Raw genomic sequence first — 27,345 nt, forward strand, 5'->3', positions numbered from 1 at the left:
GTCACATTGGACTGACAGCTACTTCACACTCAAAACTGGGAGGGGTAAATGTTTCAAAAAGTGAGAGGAGAGGTAAATATATTTTGCATTTGGTTCTGGAAAACATCTCTTTGCATTCTGTTGCAGGATTGGAGTATATCTTAAAAAAAATAAACAAACAAACTTTTGATACTTCATCATCAATCAAACATTGACAAAAGTGTTCAAGTCTTTAAAAATGGGTTGTGTCTGCTTCGGTTATGTTATGGTGAAATTTCAGTGTTAATTTTTGATGTTTAGTACGATCATGATGTTTATAATTTGGTTTATAGGGTTTTTAAAAATAAATTTCTACCCAAAAGTTACCTTACTTTTTTTTATTATTAGACATATAATTATAAATTGTCCTTTAAATTAATGTACTTTTCTGCTTATTATAAGAAAATTAATTTCTTTCATTTGGCACCATTTTTGTGGTTATGCTGAAAATGTCCCTTCTCCAAACTTAACTGGTTTACAATAAAACTAAGTATTCTATGTTTGAAAATTGATGACACACTTCTGAGAATGTCATGCCAATAAATGACATTTCACTGGAGAAAACACACTGAAGATTGGGGAAAATAGATCAACCCATGTGAACACTATTAAGTACCTACTGGATTCACATAGGAAGCATAATAATATGTTGTAAATTCAATATAAGTCAACATATTTTTCTATATTAATCATTCCCTTTCTATAAGGCAGAAAGAATCACTTAATAGGAAGCACAAAGGATCTAAGAGACATTCTTTGCCAAAATAAGGATCATGTGACAGCATGGTAGCTAGCTAGGCAGCAGTGGACACAGCTGTTTTGGTCTTGACTATGAAAGCTCAAAAGTGCAGGACACGGCAGAAGGGCCCCAGCCTAGAAGGCATCTGGCGAGCTGGACAGTTATCCTGGGTCTGGAGCTACCTTAGTTACTAGCTTACAGGGAAAGCCTGCCTGGAAAGGAAAGTTGTGGTTTTCAATCTACTTAGCAGACACTGTAAGGGTCTGCTCTTTGTCCAGCACTGCCGTCTGCTTTTCTATGACATGAAGAAGTGGACTAGACTCAACCAGCACTTCCTACAGTGATTAAGAAACTTCCTGTGTCCAAGAATCCATGACAACACGGGCCGCACACTGCAGGAGAAAGGGCTACAGACATATGAATGAGAAAGCACATCCAAGACATCTCTTTAAGAGTTTCCGGAGGAAACAAGCAATTGAACTTCACCTTAAAGAACAGAATTTTAACAGGTAGAGGTGGAAGACAGAAAAAAAAAAAAAAAACCAAAAACCCAAAAACAAAACACATTTTTACCACGGAAAGGAAGGATGAACGTCTGTGGCTTGCTGGATGCAAAACACTGTAGCGCCTAGTGATGGCACAACAAGGTTTTGTCTGCTCGCCACAAAAGCAGATGGCCTGCATTTCCAGAAACAATTCTCTCTTTATGTCTGGGGAATATTCATCCAGAGTAGGTTGGGCTAATGTGCTGGACCCAGACATGACCGGTTCTGTTACCCCCGGTAGTTTTCCTGTTCTTGGGATAAATTGGGGACACTAGCCTCAAGGGCAGCCAGTCTGGCACCTTCCAATTCACAAGCATAGGAAAAAAAAAAAAAAAGAAAAAAAAAAAACAAGCAAAGAACAAAAATTAAAAATAGCCCTACAAACCAGCAACAGGAAAAAAAAGGTGCCCAAATGTTTCTCTTTTGCATTAACAAAAATGTATAAACTGCTCCTGGGAGAGGACATTCAGCATGCCAAGCAAGAGCCCCAAGCAGAGGGTATCCCTGCCCCTAGAAAGACGTAGACCACACATTAGTAACAGCATACCATAGGCCTAACGCCCATCCTTTAGACATAATTCTAAGTGTTTAAAATGGGAGAGGGCAGAGGAATGCGTGCAGGTCTCGAGGCATGGAGGCACAAAGGCAGCACGGTTGACTAGGCAGCAGGAAGCAGGGGCTCTGGCACAGGGCCATCACACAGAGCTTCTAAAGAAGACTTAGCAAATCTAAGGACGCAAGGGCAGAGGACCAGAGAGCCAACACACATACCAAAAGATTTCCTATGTTATGGCTGACTGTGGCCAGCCTTGGGTCCTGTGACCCTTCTCTTTCCCCTTAATGCTGATGAAACCAACTATATAAATCAGGTTTCCTTATCCAGGGATACTACAAGGGCTTCCTCGATGTTCTAAAACCTTTGGTCGTCTTACTATTACACATGGAAAAGCCTTATGGAAGTCTTAATCATTAAGCTAAAGCTGAACAGCCAGATGGAATCTCAAATGGATAATAGGCACCATGTCAGTAGAGGGTGACAGTCTAGGAAAACCAACAAGCTGAGCTTTCAGAGTTAATTTCATGCTTGGAGTTAGTATTTTTATTTTAAAATATTTTCCTCATAGTCACTGCATGCAAAAGGCATTTTCAAGCAGGTCTATAAAGACTTCAGTTAGCCTCCACACTCTACTACCTTCCGCTTTCTGCCTTTTCCCCCATCTTGTTAGTGCTTTGCTACTGTGCTGGCCAGTTTTTATGTAAACATGACACAACAGCAAAGGGCTAACACGACGGGACTAATGCAGCAGGGCCCAGCCCATTGTGGGTGGTGCTATCCCTGATTGTATAACAAAGCAGGCCGAGGAAGCCATGAATGAGGAGCAAGCCAGAGAGCAGCACCCCTTCCATGGCCTCTGCAACAGCTCCTGCCTCCAGGTTCCTGCCCATTTTGAGTTCCTGCCCTGACTACTTTCTTCAGTGATGGACTGTGATATGCAAGCGCAAGTAAAATAAACCCTTTCCTCCCCACGTTGTTTTCTGGTTATGGTGTTTTATCACAGAAGTAGTGACCCTAAGGCAACTGTCCTAGATAGTCTTATTTCTATTTGCCTGTTGTATATGTGTGTGTGTATGTATATATACGTAAAATCTAGGCCTCACAAATAAGAAATAAACATGCAATATTTGTCTTTCTGAGAATTAATTAGCTTGATACGATTATCTCTAGTTGCACCAGTTTTTCTACAAATGACATTAATTCATTATTGCTCTCGGTTTTTTGTTTATTTGTTTGTTTGTTTGTCTTGTTGTTTTTAAATTGAAACACAGGCCATGGAGGAATGTAGTTTACTGGCTTGGTCACCACAGCTTGCTCAGCCTGCTTTCTTTTTGCCTTTTAAAAGACATTCATTCAATATTTTTTAAGTTTAATTAAAATATAATTATCCCAATTCCCTTATCCCTTTTCTGCTTCCATTCCCTCACATGCCCACTACTCAAATTGATATCCTCTTTTTCTTTATTAACACACACACACACACACACACACACACACACACACCACCACCACCACCACCGCCGCCACCACTAACACCACCACCACCACACATCCATTTTTGTTTGTGTATGTGTGGCTTCAGTGTTGATCACATTGTGTTGGATAACCAATCCTTCACTCTCAGCAGTCATTATGGGACCCTGTGAGAGTGAGATTCTTCACTCTTCTACATCAGCATTTCTACTGATAATGTCACTATTCACATCTTATTTATTTTTAATTAATTAATTTACATATATATATGTGTGTGTGTGTGTGTGTGTGTGTGTGTGTGTGTGTGTGTGTGTGTGTTTGGTCTACAGGTATGTCTGTACCATGTGTACCTGGTGTCTGAAGAGACCAGAAGAGGGTAGACACTCTGGAACTGGGTTACAGGCAGTTGTGAATCATCATGTGGGTGCTGGAAATCAAACATGGGTCCTTAATCTCCCAGCCATCTTTCATTCCTCCTCCACTAACAGACACCTGGGTTGGTTACTTAAGCTGACTACCGTGAGCAGTGTTACTGTACCCATCAATATGCAAGTGTTCATGTGATATGCTGCCCTGTAGCCTTTGAGGTAAATGCATATAGCGCCACAACAAGCATCAAAATGCAAGTATCTCTGTGGTAGGTACAGTCCTTGAGGTAAGCACCTCAAGGTGGGAGAGCTCGGTCATATGGTAGATATTTTTTTAGTCTGAGAAGCTGTGGTACTCGGTTTCAGAATGGCTGAAGTAGGCTACATTCTCATTCGCATTATATACGGTCACCCTCTTGTTTACCTCTTCTCCAACACTCATTGTTATTTGTTTTCTTAATGACCGCCATTTTGACAGAGGGAAAATGGAATCTAAATGAAGTTTTAATTTGAATTTCTATGGTGACTAGTGAGGGTGAACGTTTGTTTTTTTCCCACATTTATTGGGCATTTATGTTTTATTCTTTTGAAACTGTCTGATTGTTTCATTAGTCTATTTATTGTTTGTATCATTTGATTTCTTATTATTTAGCTTTTGGAGTTGACTGTGCATTGCAGATAGCAATCTTCTGTCTGATGGGCATAGCTCTATCATTATGCTGAATAAAATGTGGCACAGACAGATTGAGTAGTCTCAGCCTGAGAAATCAGTAGCAAAATCTGAATCCATGCTAGGTAGTGTGGCTGTAGAGTTCTCCACTTACTACCTTTGGAAATATAAATTTCCTAAAGACATCTGGCCCAACAGAATGTTCATGGAACATGGAATACACTTAATAAAAACATTACCCTGTCTGTTGGCCAATGTAAGTTTCTTCTCAACTTAATTTCTACACAGTAGTGCTTAGTTCCACTTTTAATTCTGAAGTCATCCATATTAGCAGTGATTTCATGGTTGATATGTTAGCCAAGAAATTGATATTAACAAGTATAGTAGGAACCGCTACCAGAATATTTACTTTTGCGGTAATGTTGAATTTATTCCCTGGTTTTTATCATGAAAATCTATATTACCCTTTTCTCCATGTAAAGGTTAAATCAGCCCACTTACTTCTGGACTTGTGGTAGAAACTATTCTAATTATTCAAGGGTAAGTCTAACACTGAAGTGACCTGTGGGGACATATCTCTGAGGGCACTGTGAGTCAGCACAGCTTGATCTGCCCAGGACATCAACAAGTGCGCATGACACTAATATAGTGTCTTTCAGCCTTCAGAAACTTTCTCACATGTTGACGCAGCAGAACCTCCATCAGCCTTGTCAGGCAAAATACCAAGAGTTACCCTCATCCCAACAATGAAAAAGCTTAAATTCCAGTAAGTTCAGTGACCCATAGAACTTAGCTAAGTGTTCATTGTGGGATATAGGACTATTTAAACTCATTTCTAGCCATCAGCTCAGGCAAAAGAATATGCTGCAAATAAGGTGTAAACGTGTATGTGACCTATAACAAACATGTTGACATAAACAGATGAAAGAAAAGGACACTGCTTATGAGTGGAAAACCAGGACTCATCTTGTTAAGAGTAGTATATGCTTTCTCTTTTTTACCGTCTGCCTCACAAAAGGAAACAAGAACTGAACAGCTCCTCTCTCCTCTCTCCCTCTCTCTCTCTCTCCCCACCTCAACACACAACTTACTGATTCCTCTCCTCCAAAAGCTGCTTTCCATATTACCTTCTTATTTTAGGCTTGCTTTATGTATTGACTGTGTCCTCTACAAAATGCAGGTGTAGCTAATGGGATTATAGTAAAAGGTAGAGGGCTGAAGAGATGACAAGGTCACGAGGGCTTCTCCCTCCAGAATTTAGGAAGGCCCTTATAAAGAGGTTTCATGTAGCGTGCCCCTGTGTAACAACGCACTAACGAGTGCTGCCCTGGAAGCAGATGGAACTTCAACAGTCAACAGAGCCCTGCCAGTGTCCTGATGTTGGGAACCCCATCCTTGAGAGCTACAAGGAGATCTCTGTTCTCTTACATAGGCTCAGTTATTACACTGTAGCAGCATAAAACAGACTACATGTGCAGCTACTAAAAGAGTTCTGCCTTATAGTACCTAAGCATACATTTTAAGTGTCATCATTTTTATTATAATTTCTGACTCATGCAGAACTTTAAACAAGACAACCCCCTCTCCTTTATCAAATGTGTTAGTGAAGAATGACCTTGTGACTCAGTTGAGAAGTAGGCTGCACAGCTGACCTTTGAGTGGTCAGGTACTGATCTATGAATCAGCTAATGTGACCCTGACATACATGGCTTGGACCAGTGGCAGGTGACAGTCTCAAATGGCACTCTCTCTAGAGGAAGCCAGTGAATCTGTATGTTTGTCTATTTAGAACTCAAATGCCCAGAGTGTGTTATTGAGAGGATTCAGAAAGACTCAGACTGTGTAGAGCATTCACCGTCTCATTCAACTTTCTCATTTATAATATAAGACAAAGGTTAGGAGAGTGGCTGTGACTTCAGTGAGACCCCATAGCAAGCCAATGGCAGAGCTAGGCTCTAAATCCAGGTTTTGGGGGGGCTCAGCGTGATGCTCTTTCAGGCTGTGCATATGATCTCCCAAAGGTGCTCCACCATGTATTGGTGTCTTTGTACTACCGGGTGAAATTTCCCAAGCATATGTATTGTCTTTCCTCCCTGTGATGAAAACATTTCTTTGTAAAAAGAAATGTTTCCTGGGAGACTGCTAAGTCTACAGGAATGATTCCAGAACAAGTTAAACCTGTGTGCCATCCAGTATGATCATTTTCATTTTTCTCTGAAACAGTTTGAAACACTGCAGACTTATCTGTTGTGTTCTGAAAACAGGATGGGAGGCAAATCTGAATCAAGAACACAAGGTTCCAGGTCGTTTGGTCACATCTGGTGTGGACTCATTGTTCTAAACAGTGTTTTAAAATACAATATTCACTTGATGGAAGGGTTCCCATTTTGCACGTTCTTTTAGATGAACAGAAAGTACAAGGAAATTATTGCAACTTTCTAGACAGAAGAATTGGGGTTTGCTCTAGTTATATCATACCTATGACCTTAGGGCGAGCTACTTCACCTACTTGAGCCATATATAATATGGGAATATCAAACCTAGCCTGAGCTACTGATGGTATTATGATAAAGACTCTCCTCTCTCTCCCTCCCTCCCCCTCCCTCTCTAAATTTCTATAGGATATACAGAGACATACGCACCTATGTGTACTATAAAATTTGAACTCCTCTAAGATATATTGCTATGAATAAGGAGACGAAAACATACACACAAAACAGCTAAATGTGCACATGTGACTAGGGCTTCCATTAGGGGACCATACTGTAAGGAATTTCTTTGCAAAAACCATTGAATAAAAATCAGGGGTGATATGAATAGATTTTTGAGGAGGTAAGTGCCTTTGAAACACTAGTAATGACATTTATATTCTCAGTGGAGTGGAGAGATGAATACCACGCATAGCTGCCATGAGATGACAGTGTAAGAACTCAAAGAGACCCAAGGGCACGGAGTCGCAGGACCTCTGTCCTTTCCACTTGTGCATCTCTGTAAAAGCCTCTTTGCTGAACTGCCATCTGTATCTGATTCCATCTCCGGCACTTGCTTAGCAACACTGAGCTCTCCAAGTGCTGAAGTGACGTCTAGGGAACAGTTATTAATATCCGTATGTATGCACACAGTATGTGAAAATATGCAGGATTCAAAGCGATTAGTGTATTACTTGGAGGTAATACTTCCCACCGGGACGGAGCTCCTGGAGAAAGCTCCCCCCTGCGCGACTGCTTCCATACCCGACTATCACTCACCGGAGCATTTGGGATAAAAATGGTGTCAATTTTAAGGAAACACACTTCTCAATTTCTTTGTTAACATCTGAATAAAACATGAGAGGGTTTCTTCTTCGCCCTTCTCCTCCTCCATTCAGAGAATAAGCCCCTTCACAATCTTACTCTGTGTGTGAGAGGAAATAGTTGTTCTTTGCCACCTCAGACTGGCAGAGCTGCTTGGTTGTAAAGATAAAAGTATGCAATCTATTCTAATGAACTCCGCTGGCACCTGTATTTTCTGAGCTGCAGACAAATGCCTTATGTAAGAAAACAAAGAGATCGCCAGAGTTGATCAACTTGACGAGCATCTGAGACACCTGCAGAAGAAAGCATAGAAATTCTATATGAGGGATGTGGTTGGGCCTGAAGGGAGGACTTTCCAGATCATGACAGACACTGGGGAAAGGAAAATTTCCTACTAGTCACAGACCTTGACTGCTCACATCCTCCCTGTCCTCCTTTCTGTTGCTGTGGCAAACAATGTGACCAAGAGCAATTTGGGGAGAAAAGGGCTTATCCCACCTTATGTATATCACAGTGTGCCACCAAAGGAAGCTAAGGTGGAAACTCAAGACAGTGCTTAAAGCAGAAACTAGCTTCGGTGGGCCTGAGCTATATAGGAAAAGTAATGGAACGAGCCAGTAAGCAGCATTCCTCTGTGGTTTTTGCTTCGTAATTTTTGGGCTTTCCTCAGTAATGGACTGCAAATAAGCACTTTTCTCTCCTATGTTGGTTTGGTTTTGGTCAGTAACAGAAACAAAGTAGAAAAATTTCCAGTTTTTTTTTAAATTCTATCTTTAGGCAGGGTCTTACTACGTAGCCCTGGCTGGATTGGAACTCATTATGTGGACAATGTCTGCCTTGATTTCACAGAGATCTGACAGCCTATGCTTCCTGTGTGCTGTGACTAAACTCAGGTACTACCATGCCTGGCCAGGGCCGCATGCCTTAATGAAAGTACAATCCATAGCGAGCAAGGCCTTATAAACCCACCCCGCTCCAAATGAATCAGGAGTTTTTCCTAAGGACTTCTTCAGATTTCAGCTTTTCATTCCAAGATACACTGTAGGATAAGCATATAAACTGAATCCAGGCTGGCTCAAGGTATGAAGAAAAGCATTCAGTAGAAATTTCTACATAGCCTCTCGAAACATTACGGAAATTATGAGATTAAAAACAAACAAGAAAGCCAAGAAATGGCCATATTCTATTGATATGAGTAGAGCATTTCTGAGCAATCCCTCCTGTACTAAAGTCATTCCCATATTTAGGCAATCATATTCAGTAAACATAGCTAATTTTACAAGATGACTAATACCCAAGTGCCTAATAACTAGAGAGACAAGTCAAAGGTCTTCCTTTATTGAGATTATTTGAAGCCCAGAAACCATGTGAACGCACAAAACAAACCAGAGGAACTAGTAATGGTTTCTTGTATCACTGTGTGATACCATTTGAAGTTCATGTTGGTCAAGAGACACACACAGGGAGTGCACAGCTGACGGTCTCCAGTGGCTATTTGGACTGTCAACACAGCTTGGCATTGTCGACATTCTACTGAGTTCAAAGTGGAGATAGTTACAACAAATACAGCTTGCTTTATTTCTGAAACAAACTGTGCACACATTTGTGGCCATACTACTAATTAACCTGTAGATTGTGCCTTTCATCTCCTCAGTGTGTTTTTCTCCCCCTAGTTACAACATGTTGGGGTTATTTTTTTTGCCATCTGGAATATATTCAAACTGTTCCCTTATAGGCACTAGAGAGGGAATGGTACAAATGATTAAGAGACTGAAACGTCTGACTTTGTAGAAGGGTTTAAAAAAAAAAAAGCTCTATATGTAACACGCCAAGGCTGGCAGATGACTAAGGGGTACCCTGATGACGGTCTATAAATATCCCAAAGGTGTAAACACTAAGGAATAATTCAGCTTGCTGCAGGTGGTACAACTAGGAGTGATGGTGTCTCGCAGAGGATGCTTATTAAAGAAAAAGTTAAGAGCTTCAGACGTTCCCCATGGGGTGCAGCAGCAGGGACCACAAAGAGCAGCTACAAGAGCAAATGCAGTGGGACTGAGGAGACGTGGGCTGGCAGCACCACACACAGGAAGGTGCCACCACGGGTCACACTCTTGCATTTGTAAATTAGTCTATGACCACTGTTGCTATAATGATGAATCCCAAGGACTAGGAGGTCTTACTGTCCCCACGGGAACAAGGACAGGAAGCATAAAGGAGGGAGATGAGCCCCTTCTATCTTGTCTACACCACCACTTTCCTTAGGATCATTTCGGAGGAACTTACCAAACCCAAAAGTTTCCATAAGAGATTGCTGAGTTAAAAAGTCTGACCAATGTATTAGAGGTTTGTTTGTTTGTTTTAAAATTCAGTGTCATCCAAGAGTCTAGACTATTTAGAATAGTGACTGAAGTCACTGCATGACATTTTATTGACCTACTCATGTGGCAGCCTAGTAGAGGCAGTAGAGTGCTTTCTTCATTTTCCATGTATACTGAGTTTCCCGCTTAGTTTTCAAAGCCTGAGTCCACTGTCTTCCTGTTACCTCCTATCTGATCAGCAACCTGTGCCCAACTCCCCAAGCCCCCAAGCCAACTTTTAGAGAAGCCCATTCTTATGTGACTCTAGTGGTCTTTTTATGTGGCTCTTGTGTAATGTTCTATATTGTTTCCCTCCTAGAAACTGCATAGTACAAGTTTTAACAGAAGATTGCTGATAATTCACAGAATTGAGGAATATTCATTCACCTTCCAGTAAGGTTGCAAATATTTTCACAGAACAGTTACTGAGCATATAGTAACCAATAGTGAAGACATGTATACAGCATAGATGACAGAATGTAAGCACTCAAGTGAACACGTGTCAAGTGATTACCGCACACACGAGGCACTGGACCTCACTCAGAAGATAAAGATGAATGGGGCCTGGCTTCTGCGTTCCCTAGAACACAGGATCACAGATCCAACACGTGGAACCAAGCCTTAGAAGAGCGAAGGTGGACTTGGGCTTTGAAAACTATGTGGGGAGTTCAGAAAACAGGAAGAGAGGAAAGGCACGGAACACTTTAACAGATCATGCAGCTAGTGAAAGTACCTGGCAGGATGGACCTACGGCAGAAGTGGAAAGGAGGACCTACACTGTAGCCATGGACCCAAGGCAGGTCAGCGAAGGCTTGTTCTACAGAAGACTAACCAATAGAAAATGACCATGTAGCCAAGTGGATACAGGTCTTAAGCCATAAACTATATACATGTTTTAATAACATCTTTAGCTATAAAGGGAGGGGGGAGGTCTATAGATGAAGAAAGAGGTCGAGAAAAGAGTTTATAAGCCACTATGAGATTTCTGAAAAGGGAGGCAATAGGAATAGAAGATAAATAAGGCCTTTGTCACTTTTCTTTGACTACTAACCCGGTAAGCTTCACCTTCTTTAATCTGCAGACTAAGACAGGGAGGCTCTGAAAAGTTAAATTTTATCTACTATCACACAACAGACGTAAGCAGAGTCAACGCTTGCTCATTGCCTTTGCAAGGGAAAGGATGGTAGTGCACATAGGTAGGTACACTTCTGAATAGTCATGCCTGTGTGGTTTTGTTGTGTCTGGTGGTAGTCCAGGATCTGTAGGTAAAATATTAAAACTCACCATAAAGAATGATATTTGAGAGAATGATAAAGTTTTTCTCCAGTTGCCACTAGTATGCAAACGCCTCCTCATTACCCCAACTGTTGGCAATAATAAAGAGAGAATAGTCACAAATGCCAAAGCAAAGTCTGGCCCAACCAGATTCAATTAGAAAGCTGGTCATCAAAACAGCTTAGATACCCAAACGAGGCAACATCAGGATGGGAAACTGGCCACTTTGTCCACTCAATGCAATCTTGTGGATGGCTTTCCTTCTGCTCTCTCTTCAGAAGGAAGGATTGGCAGGCATTTGGAGGTGTTCACCAGAGTGGCTGGGAATGCTGCAGGTGAGATGCTGCCTCAAGGGAAGTTATTGGGCATTCCTTGTAATTAAGAGTCTCTTTTCGCTTTGGGACTTCCATAACAACTCCCCACCCCACCACCACTGTGTGCTGTAGAGGGAGGTACAGGTGAGATGTTTGTGACTTTTACCTAGCAAATTCACCTGTAACGCAGGGACTTGGGGGAGGGGGGTGGAGAGTAAACATTGTACTGTCCAGTATATCTGTATAATTTACCCTTCACAGATCTAATCAAATCAGCTTTCACACAGGAAAAGGTAGAACACAGACTCCATTTCCACTCAAAGGCTTCTTTAGCCATCCGCCATTTATAGGGAATAACCAGCCGCCAACACGCACAGCCTGATGCCTGTTCCAGGAGCCGTTGGAGTCATTGCACTTGACCCCACATCTGCCCCTGTCAGTTGGACTTGCTATTGCAATTCTGGTGCAAACAATGAGTCAGCATGAATAAGGCCTCAATCCTGAAGTGTGGTGGGGGGATGGGAACGTGTCAGTTCTTAAAATCTAAGTAAAACGTGCTAGAAAAGTGTCATCAGGATATTTCACTTTGGTAAACGAGGCAAACTGTTCAACTAGGTATGTGCAAGTAAACACAGTATTAGAGGGAAGAGCATAAACATCTCAGGGCAGGCCATGTTCACAATGCTTCATGGGTGTCTGTAAGTTCTTATTCTTTTCTACAGAAGCCCAGGAAGGTGTGCCCATGGAAAGAAACTACGCAGTATGGTTCCCATCGACCCCAAACTGGTACCTATCACTTAGGTATGCTTCAGCCTAATGTAAAACACATAGGCAAAATATATACTTCATGTTGTTTTCTTAAACTAAACATTTTAAATTGATTTTATTTTTTGTGTTTGTGTGTGTGTGCTTTCTTGCGTGTGTATGTGTGCAGCATGTACATGCAGATACTCCCAAAAGCCAGAAGAGAGCACTGGCTCCCTGGTACTGGATTTAGGAGGCTGAACACATCGGTGAGGGTGTTAGGAACCATATCTGGGTCCTCTCCAGGAGTAGCAAGTCCTCTTAGCTGCTGAGGTGTACTATACTTCTGAATATACTATACATGCAATAACGGACCATTTTAAGCAAGTGTTTTGATTACTTTTAATAAATGTGTATTGAATGCATATAAATACAATAATAAATGTAACTAAACGTACATTTAATAAATGTATACCTCCATGTCCAAGCCAGAAAACACTTCTATCATCTTCTATCTTTGTCCTATGTCTTGCTCCCTACCCTCAGTAAGCAGCTGCTCTGCATTTTAGCAGCTCATTTCCCTGTTAGAGATGTACCCTATTTTAATGTGTAAATATGATGCAATTTATCTTTTTACCTACAGATGGAGTCTTGAACCACTGCCAGTTTTTGTCTATTACAAATAAAGCTGATATCAACTGTTATGCTCAAGTTTGTGTTTTAAAAAAGGTGTGTGTGTGTGTGTGTGTGTGTGTGTGTGTGTGTGTGTGCGCGCGCGCGAGTACGTGTGTGTGCGTGCATGCACACATGTGCATGCACAATTTAGGCCAACATTTAGGAGAAAAGCTGGGTCATGTTGAGTGTGTGTTGAATTTTTAAAGATACCACCGAGGTGTTTTTAAAGTATTGTACTATGCCCTCCCCCAGCATGCTTTGAATCTCCTCCATTTGAATTTGTCCCTAAGCCATGTAGGGGAGTTTGTAGGTATTTGTTTCTCTAAGATACCAAGCATATTTTCAGTTGAGTATTACTTTCCTCAGAAACCTACGACTATTTGCTTTACCTGCTTTAAGTTGAGCTCCCTTTGGTTTGTCATAAAAATGCTGTCTGTAATATTGGACACACTGTTTTAGATGCATGTATGTGTATCTACATGCATGCGTTGGAATCTTATTTTTCAGTGGATTCTTATGAAAAACAGGTTCAGAATTGTCTGCTTTCCCTTTTCTGAGGACAGGGTCTTGTTACACAACCCAGGTTGGTATGCATGCAGTCTTTGGTTCTCTTGTCTCAGCCTCTCATGTCCTGGGACTACGAGCTTTTAGAATGTTGATGAAATTGTATTTATCTTTTTTTTTTCTTTCATGGATTTTTTTTGAGGGGAATATATCCTATCTTTGACTGCCCTGAATTTATAAGAACTTTATGGGAGTTTCTTTTTCCAAAAAACTTTGTAATTTTGGCTTTTATATCTACTTTTTGACACAAAATATAAGTAAGATTTCCATAATTTAAAGAAAAACCTTAACTGAGCAAAATAAAAGAACACTTACATCAAGGGATAGATACATCATGTTCATGGTTTATAAGTCCTTTAAGATGCCAATTCTTCTCATTTGATTCACATGAGTGGGCTTTATCAAAATGAATTGACAAGTCACTTCTAGAATGAAAAAGGATGCAAAACAATCCAACCAGTTTTGACAAGAATAACAAGAGTTGGTGGGCATTTTGTCCTCAGCCTGCCCCCCCCCCCTCAACTAAGGAGAAACTGGCACAAGGAGATGCTATGTTGCTCAGGCTGGAATTGATCTTATAACATGGTTGCTTTAGCCACTAAAGTAGCTGGGACATGTACCACCATCTCCAGCTTACAGGAGGATGTAAACTGGCCGAGAGCAGAATTGGCTGTAAGGCATGATAACTGAGGCAGGTGGTATGAATTGGCACAGACATGTTAAAGTTTCCAACTTGGCAGGTTGGGGTGACAAAATGCCTTTAACCCCAGCACGGGGTAGGCAAAGGCAGGTGGATCTCCATGAGTATGAGGCCTACCTGGTCTTCATAGTGAGTTCTAGAGCAGCAAGGGTTACACAAAGAAATCCTGTCTCAAATGGATGAAAACCAATACAACAGAAAAGACATTTGGGGCCGGAGTGATGTCTCGATGGTTGAAAGTACTTGCTGCTCTTCCAAGAGGACCCCTATTCCATTCCCAGGATATACAAATAACTTTGCAACTTCAGATACAGGGGATCCTTTTCTGGGATGTCCTTTTCTGGACTCAGTAGGCAATAGACACACACATGGTACACATGTATACATGTGTGTACATGTGCGCATATATGTAAAAGTGTCAAATTTGATTATATAATAATTTTCTCCAGACGGGGATCTGTGTATCTCTTTTAAGATTAATGTTTTTTTTTTTCCTCTCAAATCTGTTTATTTCCTAAGTATAAAAGTGTATGGTCATAGAGCCGATAAACAAAGGATTAGCAAGCAGATTTTATATTTTGTCAGTAGATCAGAATCAGTGTTTGGTTTTATACTAAACTAACACAAAACAACCCATGCTTTCTATTTTTTGAATTTATTGGCTTAAGTTTTTTCATATAATATACTTTGATCATATTTCTCCCTTTCTTACTTCCCTCCCAAATTACGAAACCAAACTAGACTAGACCAAACGAGAAAAGCACATACAAAAAAAAAAAAATGGAATTGATTTTGTGTTGGCCACCTACTCCTGAGCATGGGCCTTATCCCAGATGGTGGTCCACGTACCCAGTGACACTCTATTAGAGTGTCCTAGCTGCTTTCAATTTCTAGGAGTTTTTTGCTTAGGGGCAGGACTGTGTGCTACTTTCTGGTCTCTGTGCTGGGATTTTATATGGCTTCTGCAAGTTGTGCGTGTGCCATCATAGTCATTGTGAGTTCATATGTGCACCAGGTCTGTTGTGTCTGGGAGACACTGCTTCCTAAGAGTCACCCATTACCTCTGGCTTTACCAATCTTTCTGCCTCCTCTTCTGCATACATTCCTGTGATTTGAGGGGGAGGGTTTGATAAAGACATCATATTTAGAACCAAAAATTCTCCAACTTTATGTACATTGTCAAGTTGTTGGTCTATATGTTAATTATTGTTTGTTGTAAGAAGGTTCTCTAATCAGGACTGAGTGATGCATTGATCCATGAATATAGGATTATGTAATTACCAGTCATTTCACTGCTATGATCCTTTAGCAGAATGCAGTTGTAGGCTGTTTTTTTTCTAGGACCCATGACCTATCTAGTCTCAGGTTCTTGGCCATTTTAACAGTGGCAGGTATATGTTTCATCTCATGGAGTGGGCCTTAAATCCAATTTAAAAAGTAGTTGGCTGCTCCTATAACATTTGTGTCACTATTACACACTGTGTCCTATAGGCAGGTCATTGCTGTAGGTCACAGGGTTTGTAGCTGAGTGATTACGTCCAGCATCATGAACACTGGGGAGAAGGGATGAAGTTTTGAAGTGGACATCAGCTCAATATCCCCATCTTCACTGGCATAAGTAGGTGGTGTATTCAGCAATACCACACTAGCCTTCTAGTGTTAGAAACACGTCAGTCAGTTTGTAACTTACACTTACTAAGACTGACAAGCATTCTGCTCTGATGAGGTCATTTTTCATGGGTCACCCCCAGAAAGCTAAAAACCCCACATCCTGCTGAGTACATCATTTAATTAAACAGTCTGGTGCCAACTATAAGACAAAAGATTTGAAGTGGTTCCTATTGTATGAGCTCGGTCTTATTTTTTCATTGTGCCTAAAATATTTTAAGTTAGAAAATTCTTAATTATAAGAACTCTTTATGATATGATGTTCTTCATTAATAAACAAATATAACTTATCTAACACAGTGAAATAGAATAGTCAAAGTAGGTTAATGTGGAAGAATAGACACACTATTAAATGGTTTTTTGTTTTTTGTTTTTTGTTTTTTGTTCTTGTTAAAACTGATAGAGGGTGTTTGCTTTGGGTCATTTTGCCTAAATGGAAAATCTGAGTATAACAGAACATAAGACATTATTTTCTTGTAGGCCTAGTCTGTAGGGAAGAACACACTTGAAGTCTGTATTCTCTCACTGTGATTATTATGAACAAACAGAGCCCATTAGGCGATACAGTCTTTCCTGCAAAAGCAACAGTGAATGAGTGTACTGGGAATGATGACTTAATGATGCTTATTAGTGTCTACAGTGTGTGCCTCACACTGGAAATCTGGGTTCTTCTGCCTTACAGAGTCTAGTACAAATGGGGATATATTATGGAATTGGAGCCACGTGGATAATATGATTGACGATTAAGTTTTCATCTTGAAAAGCAAGAGACATTAAAAGCTTTTTAATACTCACAAACTAACATCAACGAGGACCCATAAATTATAGCCATAATGCAGTTACATTTGTGAAATGTAACACGCTCATGTGCTAGGACACTTTCTGAGGTGACTATAGAATGGAAGTGCTGCCTGCAAGACTTTATCATCACATAAGCATTCTAATCCACTCCTTTTGCAGGATACAAGAATGAGTTGACTATAACTGAAGGAGCCCGTGGCAAACCTTGTGCCCAGACAGCACTGTTACACAGTAGAGCAGATCTACTAAGTCTTTTCACAATGACAGGGTCCCTCGCTTCAGTGACCTGACACTCTTTTCATCAGTTTCTTTGGGATTTCATTTCCTGAGGACTCAGCATTGGTTTACCCTTCGACATAAAACCACATTTATTACAGAGACATGAACTATGATCTAAGAATGAGTAAGGACTCTGGACTTGTTTCTCACCTGCGCAGTTTTCTCCAGTTTCACATCTTAGATTTTCAAAGATCTTGACACTCTGTAATCTAATTTCACCACTCATGAGCTACATTACCATCTAAAATGTGTCTCAAATGCTGCCTTCTAAAGAAAACCAGTCCCCCATCCTTCCTCCTCTCTTTTTTAGCCCCATATCTCTTTCTCCCCCCTTTTTTTTCTAGCAAATACTACAATATTTCCCCACTGATGATACTGTGCTATGTTCACAGACAGAAGGCTAACATAGCTGTCCTCTGAGAGGCTCCACTCAACAATGGATTGAAATAGATGCTGAGACGCATAGCCAAACACTGGGTGAAGCGTAAGGAGTCTTGTAGAAAAGTGGGGATAAAGAAAGAATGACCTGGAGGTGACAGGAGCTCCACAAGGAGACCAACAGAGCCAACTATGTTTCGGCTTTCGGAGACTGAAGCACCAACAAAGGACCATGCATAGACTGGACCTAGGCCCCCTTCACAGATGTAGCCAATGGGCAGCTCAGGCTTCATGTGGGTCCCCTAGTAAGAGAAGTGGGGCCTCTGTCTGACATGGACTTTGTTGCAAGCTTTTTGATCACTCCCCTCTGGAGCGGCTGCCTTGCTAGGCCACACGGAAGAAGATGTGACTTCATGACCAGGGGTAGAATAAAGGGGTCCCCTTTTCTGAGGAATAGGGGAGGTGGGGGTGGGGAAAAGGGAGGGAGGGTAGTACCAAATCAAAGGGTGATAGGGCTAAGATCAGAATGTAAAATAAATAAATAAATAAATAAAATTTAAAAAGCAACACAAAACAAACAAACAAATGAACAAAAACAGTATTTCCCTTCTGTAAATTATTGGTTGTTATTGTGACCTGATTTTTTGCTGTTGTTCAATTTAACACATGCCGGGGTCATCTGAGAGGAGGAAAGTTCAACTGAGGAAATGTCTCCATCTCACTGGCTTGCAAACAATTCTGGGGCAGTTTCTTGATTTCTGACTGATGTGGGAGGGCCCAGCCCACTGTGGGTGGTGGTATCCCTACACAGGGGTTTTAAGTAGTATAGGGAAGCAGGCTGAGCAAGCCACAGGGATTAAGTGAGCAAGCAGGATTCTTGCTTGGCTTCTGCCTCCAGGTTCTTGTCCTGCTTGAGCTCCTGCCTCGACTTCCCTCAGTGATGGATCATTAACTGGAACCATAAGATTACACACATCCTCCCCTCTCCATAGTGCTTTTGGTCATGGTCTTTATCATAGCTACAGAGGGCTAAGCAGGACACCTGTTTACACATTTTGTCCTTTTTCATTGAGTTGTTCATAAAGCCTTTCTTCCTACCCCCAAAGCACATGTAACTTCTCCCTGCTTCATCAAATGACTATAGAAAACTCAACAGGCAATCAAGTTAATTCAGTGTGTGCTAAAGATGATCACGGAGTTGTCTAATATCAAGCACAAGCTTTGCATGTAAGCTCACAATACAAACTGCTCATCTATTTATGTAGTTCATGGAGAGCTCAATCAATGCCTGGGGTCACAAAGAATTCAAATCTATACGCGCAGGGGAAAGGCATCATTTCTGAAAGATATTTAAAAATAACAAGACAGCAATTTTTTAAAATTTAAATTTTATTAATTTATTCAGATTACAACTCAATTGCTATCCCATCCATGCCTCCTTCCCTCCTGCTTTTACCCTATTCCCATCCCCTAGGCCTAAGACTGAGGGGGACCTCCTTCCACACTATATAGTCATAGGCTATCAAGTCTCATCTTGGTAGCCTACTTATTCTTTCTTTGATTGCCATCAGGCCTCCCAACCAAGGGGAGTTAGTCAAATATGGAGCACCAGAGTTCATGTCAGAGTCAGTCCCCACTCTCCATATAACTGTGGAAAATGTCCAGTCCATTGGTTAGATCAGAGTAGGGGTTCAATGTTTACTACTTTTATTGTCCTTGGTTGGTGCAATAGTTTGAGCAGACCCCCCTGGGCCCTGATTCACCCATCACGATGTTCTTCTTGTAGGTTTCTAGGACCCTCTGGGTCCTTCTATGTTCCCACCTCCTATATTTCTCTTACCTAGAGTCTCAGTAGGATGTCCTCACATCTGTCCCAATCTCCTGGTAAGTGGAGACTTTCGTGGGACGTGCCTTTTGGGCTAGTGCCCAATTATAAGTGAGTATATACCATGTAAGTCTTTCTCCTTCTGGGTTAACTCATTCATTATGATCATTTCTAGTCCCATCCATTTGTTCACAAATTTCAGGATTTCCTTGTTTTTAATAGCTGAGTAGTATTCCATAGTGTAAATGTACCACAATTTCTTTATCCATTCTTCAACTGAGGGATATTTAGGCTGTTTCCAGGTTCTGGCTATTATGAATAAGGCTGCTATGGACATGGTTGAGCATATGTCCTTGTTGTGTGATGGAACATTTTCTGGGTATATTCCAAGGAGTGGAATAGCTGGGTCTTGAGGAAGCCCTATTCCCAGTTTTCTGAGAAAGTGCCAGATAGATTTCCAAAGTGGTTGTACAAGTTTGCATTCCCATCAGCAATGAAGGAGTGTTCCTCTTTCTCCACATCCTCGCCAGCATGTGGTATCACTTGAACTTTTGATCTTAGCCATTCTGATGGGTATAAGATGGAATCTCAGAGTTGTTTTGATTTGCATTTCCCTGATGACTAAGGAGGTTGAACATTTTTTTAAGTGTATCTCAGCTATTCGATATTCTTCTGTTGAGAATTCTTTGTTTACTTCTGAGCCCCATTTCTCACTTGGGTTATTTGGTTTTGTGGTGATTAATTTCTTGAATTCTTTATATATTTTGGATATTAGACCTTTGTCAGATGTAGGGTTGGTGAAGATCTTTTCCCAGTCTATAGGCTGTTGCTTTGTTCTGTTGACAGTGTCTTCTACCTTACAGAAGCTTCTCAGCCCCATGAGGTCCCATTTATTAATTGTTGATCTTAAGGCCTAGGCTCTTGGTGTTCTGTTCAGGAAGTTGTCTCCTGTGCCAATGTGTTCCAGGCTCTTCTCCACTTTTTCTTCTAACCGATTTAGTATCTCTGGTTTTATGTTGAAAGACCGCGATTTTTAAGCAAGGTTTTTTGACATTTCTACCAGATAATGTTTCCAATAGCAAGACTTGAACGCTACACTATTACTTGATGTAAGGGAAGTAAGCCTTGCTGATGTCAAGGGACTGAATAAAGTAAAAAAGCTTTGTGAGAAAAGTCAAATATGGGTGCTAGAAAGACAGCTCAATGGTTAAGAGTGTTTTGCTGCTTTTCTAGAAGACCAAAGTTTGGTTCCAGCACCCATGTCAGACAGTTCACAACTGTCACACCCTCAGAGTACCCCATGCCTTCTTCTCATCTTTGTGAGGATGCGTGCGCGCGCGCGCGCGCACACACACACACACACACACACACGCCCACACACACACGCCCACACACATTTTTAAAAAATAAAATGTAGCTTACATATATACATATACGTGTATATATTTTAGGAAGCTCCTGCACTAGTATGTTCCCACATGGCTTTACGAGTGGCCTTATGTGTTTGTTGTCCCTTCCTTCCCATCCCTTATCTAGGTCTCTTATTCTAGCTTCTCCTGTATCTCTCAGTGACACTGGATTGGATTTCCCCTTCCTTGGGAGATTTCCTCTAAGAGATGGAAACACATGCCATGTTCATGGATTAAAGAACCATGTTTTCTATCCACCTATCCGTAGGTTCAGTGCAGTCCCCATTAGTACATCATATTGAAAATAAAGTACCCCTAACATTTGAAAGAACTGCAAAAATAACTCAAGTCACAAAGCAATCTTGAAGAGAAGGAAGAAACAGAAGATTCTACATGCTGACTACAAGGTTTTAGTAAATAAAAAAGGGCATATCACTGACGTCAAAACAGACGCAAAAGCCAGGAGGATAGACTAGAAAATTTAGAATGAAGCTCACACAGCCATCTTCTCAGAGGTCATTAAGAATTAAGCGTTGCAAGCCGGGCGTGGTGGCGCACGCCTTTAATCCCAGCACTCGGGAGGCAGAGGCAGGTGGATCACTATGAGTTCGAGGCTAGCCTGATCTACAAAGTGAGTCCAAGATGGCCAAGGCTACACAGAGAAACCCTCTCTCAAAAAAAAAAAAAAGAAAAGAAAAGAAAAGAAAAGAAAAAAGAAAAAAAAAGAATTAAGCGTTACAAAGAGGACAGACTTTTCAATAAATTTTATCTCAATAATTGAACATCCATATTTGTAAGAATAAAAGTAGACTCGATCTCATCAGTTACAAAAGTCAACTGAGCATTCTTAAGGAGTTAGGTCAAAGAAGATCTAAAACTGTGAGGCTTCCAGAAGAAAGCACAGGAAGCCCTTTAGGACCTGGGATTTGCGGGGGCATGTAGGGGGGATGGCGGGGGGAGGGGGGAGATGGATGGCATTGGACAAGGTCCCCAAAGCTCAGGAACCAGAAGTAAAAATCTACAGTGGCGTCACACTCAAAAGCTTCAGCAATTAAATGAGACAATCTTGCTGGGCGTGATAGAGCTCAGCTTTAATGCTAGAACTTGGGAGGCAGAAGCAGATGGATTTCTGTGTGTTTGAGGCCAACTTAATCTATGTACGAGGTACAGACAGATAGAGACCGTAAATCAAAATTATAAAAAAAAAAATTAAATGATCTTTGTGTCAAATTTAAGAATAAATTGTAGCACAGTTGCTCCAAAGTTCATATAACTGATCAGTGAGGCTTTCAGGCCCAGAGATTTGTTTGGTAGCTATCTTAGTTAACTTTCTTTGCTCTTTGATTAAAATGGACCAACTTAAAGGTGCCTTTTCTCCCTCCCTCCCTCCCTCCCTCCCCCCCCCCCCCCCCCCCCCCCCGTTCTCTCTTTGGTCTTAATCTGAGAGGATACCATAGATATCATGGTGGGAAAGAAGCAAGCTCAGCAGCTTTCAGTGCCCTTCAGGCAGGAGTCAGGCAGGCTGTCTGTTTAAAGGGGATTCTGAGTATGTCCACCAAAAATTTGAACTACTCCAATTTTAGTGACATTTGCATATAATTATCCAGGGTGTAATAACTGACCATGAGGTGCAGGATATCCCCATCCCCCAGGATATGACCATTTGGAATTCAGGATATCAGATGTCACCAAGTAGCGGCAATTTCACGAAAGGCTCAGTACTGCCAGGCTCTTGACCATGTACTCCCCAAGCTTGGCCTTTCTCCAGCACTGTTTTCAACCTTTGCAAAGGCATTCTTCCCCCTAAGTTACCACAAGCCACCTAATCCATGCCCTGCCTTTCAGCAGCTTGGTATTAAAATCACCTTAGACAGGTGGTTCTTTGCTGGTTGAGAACTTTCTCAGGGAAGCAGCTTCCAGACGTCCTCACAATAATTAACTTCTATATCTCCCAATCGCCCCCTGGACTCTGACCCCCAACTATTTAGTTAATCACAGGTGGTAAAGAGGCAACTCTTTGTCTCTCCCTAAGGCATGGAAGTTATTCAAATGAGCCATGGGGCAAGTGCCAAAGTGTACAGGAACCCCAAGACTGCTCTGAGCTAGAAATACCCAATTATGTAGAAGTCTTCAGTGTTCTGAGCTTACAAAATACCAAACTCAGCAACAAACTGGACCAGCTTTTCTTTATTCCCTGACAAGAATTTGTATGTTGATAATAAATTTAAAGTGGCAATGTTAAAAAAGTTTTAAATGTGTAAAACATAACTGAAAAGTTAAAATTAATGTGTAAACAAATTTCTAAATAAATCTTAGATGGAACACTGAATTGTAAAACATTTAAATTAGTAAAATAATCTCAAAACCCACGGCTCACATATAAAGTTAGAGGGGTATGTGTTATTTTAAATGTAATTAATTAAACTAATCCCCAGACTTTCATGTTGCTGGTAAACAAACTTGGTTCTTCTGAAAAGAAAACAAAGCACTCTTAAACACCAAGCCCTTCTTTCCATATTTATTTCTTTTTATCTCTTTCCTTTACATCAACAAGCCACACTTCCTATAAATCAAGCAATAAGTTGTAGGAATTAAATATAATATTAAAAGTTATGAGTTGGGCAAATAGCTCACTTTGTAAACACACACACACACACACACATACACACACACACACACACACACACACACACCGTAAAAGGAAAAGCCCTCAGAGTAAAATTAGAGACACAGACAAGAAAGATTTAAAAATTTTTTACAAACATGCACACGTCAGGATGCTGACACAGTTGAAAAGCTTGATAAAGTGTATGATAATTCAAATAAGTCTCCCAAACAAAGGAAAAATTTAAATGGTCAACAAATTAAGAATCAATGAAGACAACAAAAAAGGTTGTTGATGTGACTCCTAGGTGTGTGCGCACAGGCGCAGGTGAGGCCCCGGTAATCCTCTCACACCAGCAATGAGCACCGGGAATGGAACCAAACACATTGCACAAGAGCAACAGCGGGGAACTATCTTGGAATCAAGTTATTTATATAAGAAAGAAAAACCCTAAATAATAAAAGTTATTAAACAATTCAAAGAAAGGAGGAAATGGTATTTTTAAGAGAGCAGGGTTATTTTGAGAATTGATTTCACGACCTGTGGAAGTGGCTAAGTGGGTACGGATGCTTGCTCTTTAAAAGCTAGGCCCCTTCTCACAGCACACCAGGAAAACGGGAAAGGAGAAATTGATTTCCATACAGATTTATGGGGCAGCACAAAGACTGCAAATTATTATTGTTTTTTTAAACTTCACAGATTTCTTCTGAGGTTTTTCTAAACCATGCTAGAGCATTTACACATATGTGTAAATATTTATAATATGTAAACAAACACACACACACACACACACACACACACACACACACACACCGTGAACATGCTTGCCTTTTTGGTGAAGGAAAGCCACAAGTCCCTAAGATGGACTGTGAACTCTTGATTCTAAGCCCATAGTGCAACACAGCAGCACAGGAGTGGTCCCTCATAGGCCATACCTGCTTATGGTCACACGTGAGCCTGGGATGCAGACTTGGGCTACTGCCGAGGAAATCAAAGTGTGACATTAGGTGGCCAAGAACTCAGAATCAGCCACTTTGCCACCCATTGCCGTAGTGCTGCTTGTCTAGCTCTGCTCTCACCCAGGTGAGAGGGAATCTTCTCTTGAAGGCAGAACACAAAGCAGAGAGAACTGGAATGTGGAGGGCCCTCACATTGGCAGTTCACCTTAAAGACTATTTTAACCTGTATCCCTCAGCTTAATCTGTGCACCCCAACATTTTAGCAGATACACTGCCTCCTTACTTTTTGACAGTGCAATCTCATCTGGGTATCTTAGAAAAGTTTGCTTTTCCTCTCAGGATTTTTTTTTTTGACCAATCTTGCTTGATATAATATATATTTGATTGGCATTAAAGTGGTAATGAAATCATTGCAGCTCACAGGAGAGTGGGCTCTCTGAAGCTCACCTTTAAGCAGAGCACACTGCCCACTTATTCCCTTTCTAGGTCTTAAAACAACTGTATTCATTTCTGAACTTTATTTGACCTGGTTCCCACTGCTGGAGGGAAACAGTTCCACCAGGGAACCTTGTTTGGTCCCTAATCTGAAAGAAGCACTGGCTCTTTCTGAGAGTATCAGTCATACAGTCATCACGTCTCTCTAGTGTTCCACCAGACTAGGGCTTCCTACTGCTCAATTCTAGAACCTGAATTCAAAGTTCTCAGGAAACAAGACTGCCTGGTAAGGCAGGATGAGGGTGGGCGGGCATCTTTCCTCCTAATTGTCTTCTGTTACCCGTTCATACTTTCACATATTGACTGTCCCCACATCTTTAGTCACCCTAGTTCTTCTCTGGACCCAGCACTTCTTTGTTAATAAAAATAAAAAAGGAGCTGGGCGCGCGCCAGTGCATGCTTGTAATCCCAGTGCTGGGGAGGCAGACAGAGGCAGGAGGAGCTCTGTGAGCTGGAGGTCAGCCTGCTCTACAAAGTGAGTTCAGAACAGCTAAGGCTACAAAGGCAAACCTTGCCTTGAACCTCCTGCCCCTAAACAAACAAAAACAAACAAACAAACAAAGAAATGAAACGTGGGGTGGGGGATGTAGGAACAAAGGAAAGGAGGAGGAAGCCTGGAGCATTTCCTGGGGAACAAAAGTGGAAAGAGCAGCGCCGAGGAAAAGCACGGCAAGGCTTCTATGCGCGGCAAGGCTTCTATCATTTCATCATTTCAAAGCTCTATCAAAAAGATCCATTTTACTTGGAAGTATCAGTTTGCTCTAACTGTGCCATACCTTCGTGTTAAGTTAGAACGGTGTTCTCCACAGCTGAAGCTGCATTAGCAAGTGTGATCACCTGGAAGTCTTCTTTAACTTCAAGATTAGAGTTTAAAGCAAGAGTTCATTCTTAACAAGACTTCCTGGGGATCTTGCATCTCCTAGGACCAGGCTGGCCTTGCTAGCTCTATTTACTGGAAGCCCACAGAAGAAGCATGAATGCCTGAGAGAGGGCTCTTTCTTAATGTTTGACACCTAGGCTACGTTCCTGGGAATGTAGCAGATGTCACTAAAATCTTGAGGAGGATCTGAGGTGATCCAAGAGGATCCAGTTTCATCACGCAGCTCCTTATAACTGCAGAATCTTCCCCTGGCATCATCAGTAGAAGTGTGACTAGGCAAAAAGGATCAGGAACATCATGCTGGGGGCTGCGAGAAGCCTCTAGAGAAAGGACAGGGAAGATAGCTCTTGGGATAACTTATTAATTTCACAACTTAATAAATAAGCAATAGAAGATGGAAGAAAGGTTTCCATGTGAAACGAAAGAATCAAATTTTATCTATGTGCTCCTACACCACGGCTGTAGCGGGAGCTACTACTTCTCTCTGTTATCTTTTTATTCAAACAAAGAAGCAAACAAACAAACAAGAAAAACATTGAGATGGCTTCCAAGGCCCCTTCCATCGTAAACACAGGCAAACTCTTCAGGAGGCAGCAGGTCCGCCACAAACATCAGCCATGAGAAAGCACGCTTAAGCAAACACGTGCCAGGGTTTTCCGACAGCTGGCCTATTTGGTTAACTTGGAAACAACATTCAAATCTAGATGCGTATACATTTACAGTTCTAAAGATTGGGTGATTATCCTGTTGCACTTGGTGGAATCTTCGCACAGCAGTATCCCCGTAGTGCTGCTGACGTGCAAGAACCCGGGGGGGGGGGGGGGGGGGGAGGGGGGGGAGGGGGAGGGGGGGGCGGCAGGTAAAGCACGGCTGACTTGACTTGATTTGAAATACTGCTTACCAAGCACTTCCTGTTTTGAAGCATGAGAAAAAGATAGCAATATCATCTCTCTCTCTCTCTCTCTCTCTCTCTCTCTCTCTCTCTCTCTCTCTCTCTCTCTCTTTCCACCTGGCAAGTCTCGACGATGTCCCATGAGGTGCCTTTATAGAAGATTCTCAGCCACTAGTAGTGCTACGGTGGTGCAACAGGAGTGGTTGCTCCCTCCTTTATCAACTATGGACCTAGTGGCCCTGACTGGATCTAGATTGTCTCCCCTTTTATGCCCCTGTCCCTGGCTCATCACTGTGCATGTGCTACAGATGATTTGCTATCACCCCCCCGAACAGGAGGACACTGCTCCCCATCTTCTGTGCTCTCCTTTCTTCCTTGTTCCATTATGCCACACTTCTCTTCTCCCCTCTACTGGAGGCTGTGGCAGTCCATTTCCCTAAGATGCAGCCCAGGTATCCCGCCTTAACCTACCAATGTTTTCCATGCCTCGAGATACTCTTTAGCCATATGCAGAGTTACTCTATCATGTTTATCTCACAGGGAAAGGGTTATCACACACTTTTGGTTGTCTACCCCATGATAGTCTCTGAGTTTCTTGAAGACAAAGACTTGCAAATTAATCTTCTCTCCACCCAAGCTACTCTGTGTAGCAACCCAAAATTCACTCCACACAAACTTGTGATGGACAAACAGTAAGTTTTCTGTCAACACTCAGTGACGCGCACCATGTGACCCTTCTTATATTCTGTGTCATTACCAAACATACTGACTCACTGAAAAAGAGAAGTGACAGGCAGTCTAGGAGATGAGTTCTGTTAGGTTTCGCCATATCTGTTATTTGTTCAGTTATCAAAGGAACAGAA

General features: G+C 41.5%; 1 protein-coding gene across 15 annotated transcripts in view; it reads right to left on the minus strand.

Annotated features, from left to right (window-relative positions):
* LPP (LIM domain containing preferred translocation partner in lipoma) overlaps window positions 1–27,345 on the minus strand; it is a 604,427-nt gene that overhangs the window by 108,940 nt on the left and 468,142 nt on the right. The gene's annotated exons all lie outside the window — the stretch shown is intronic.

Source organism: Acomys minous (genome assembly GCF_964271855.1).
Source record: "Acomys minous genome assembly, chromosome: 11".
Taxonomy (NCBI): domain Eukaryota; kingdom Metazoa; phylum Chordata; class Mammalia; order Rodentia; family Muridae; genus Acomys; species Acomys minous.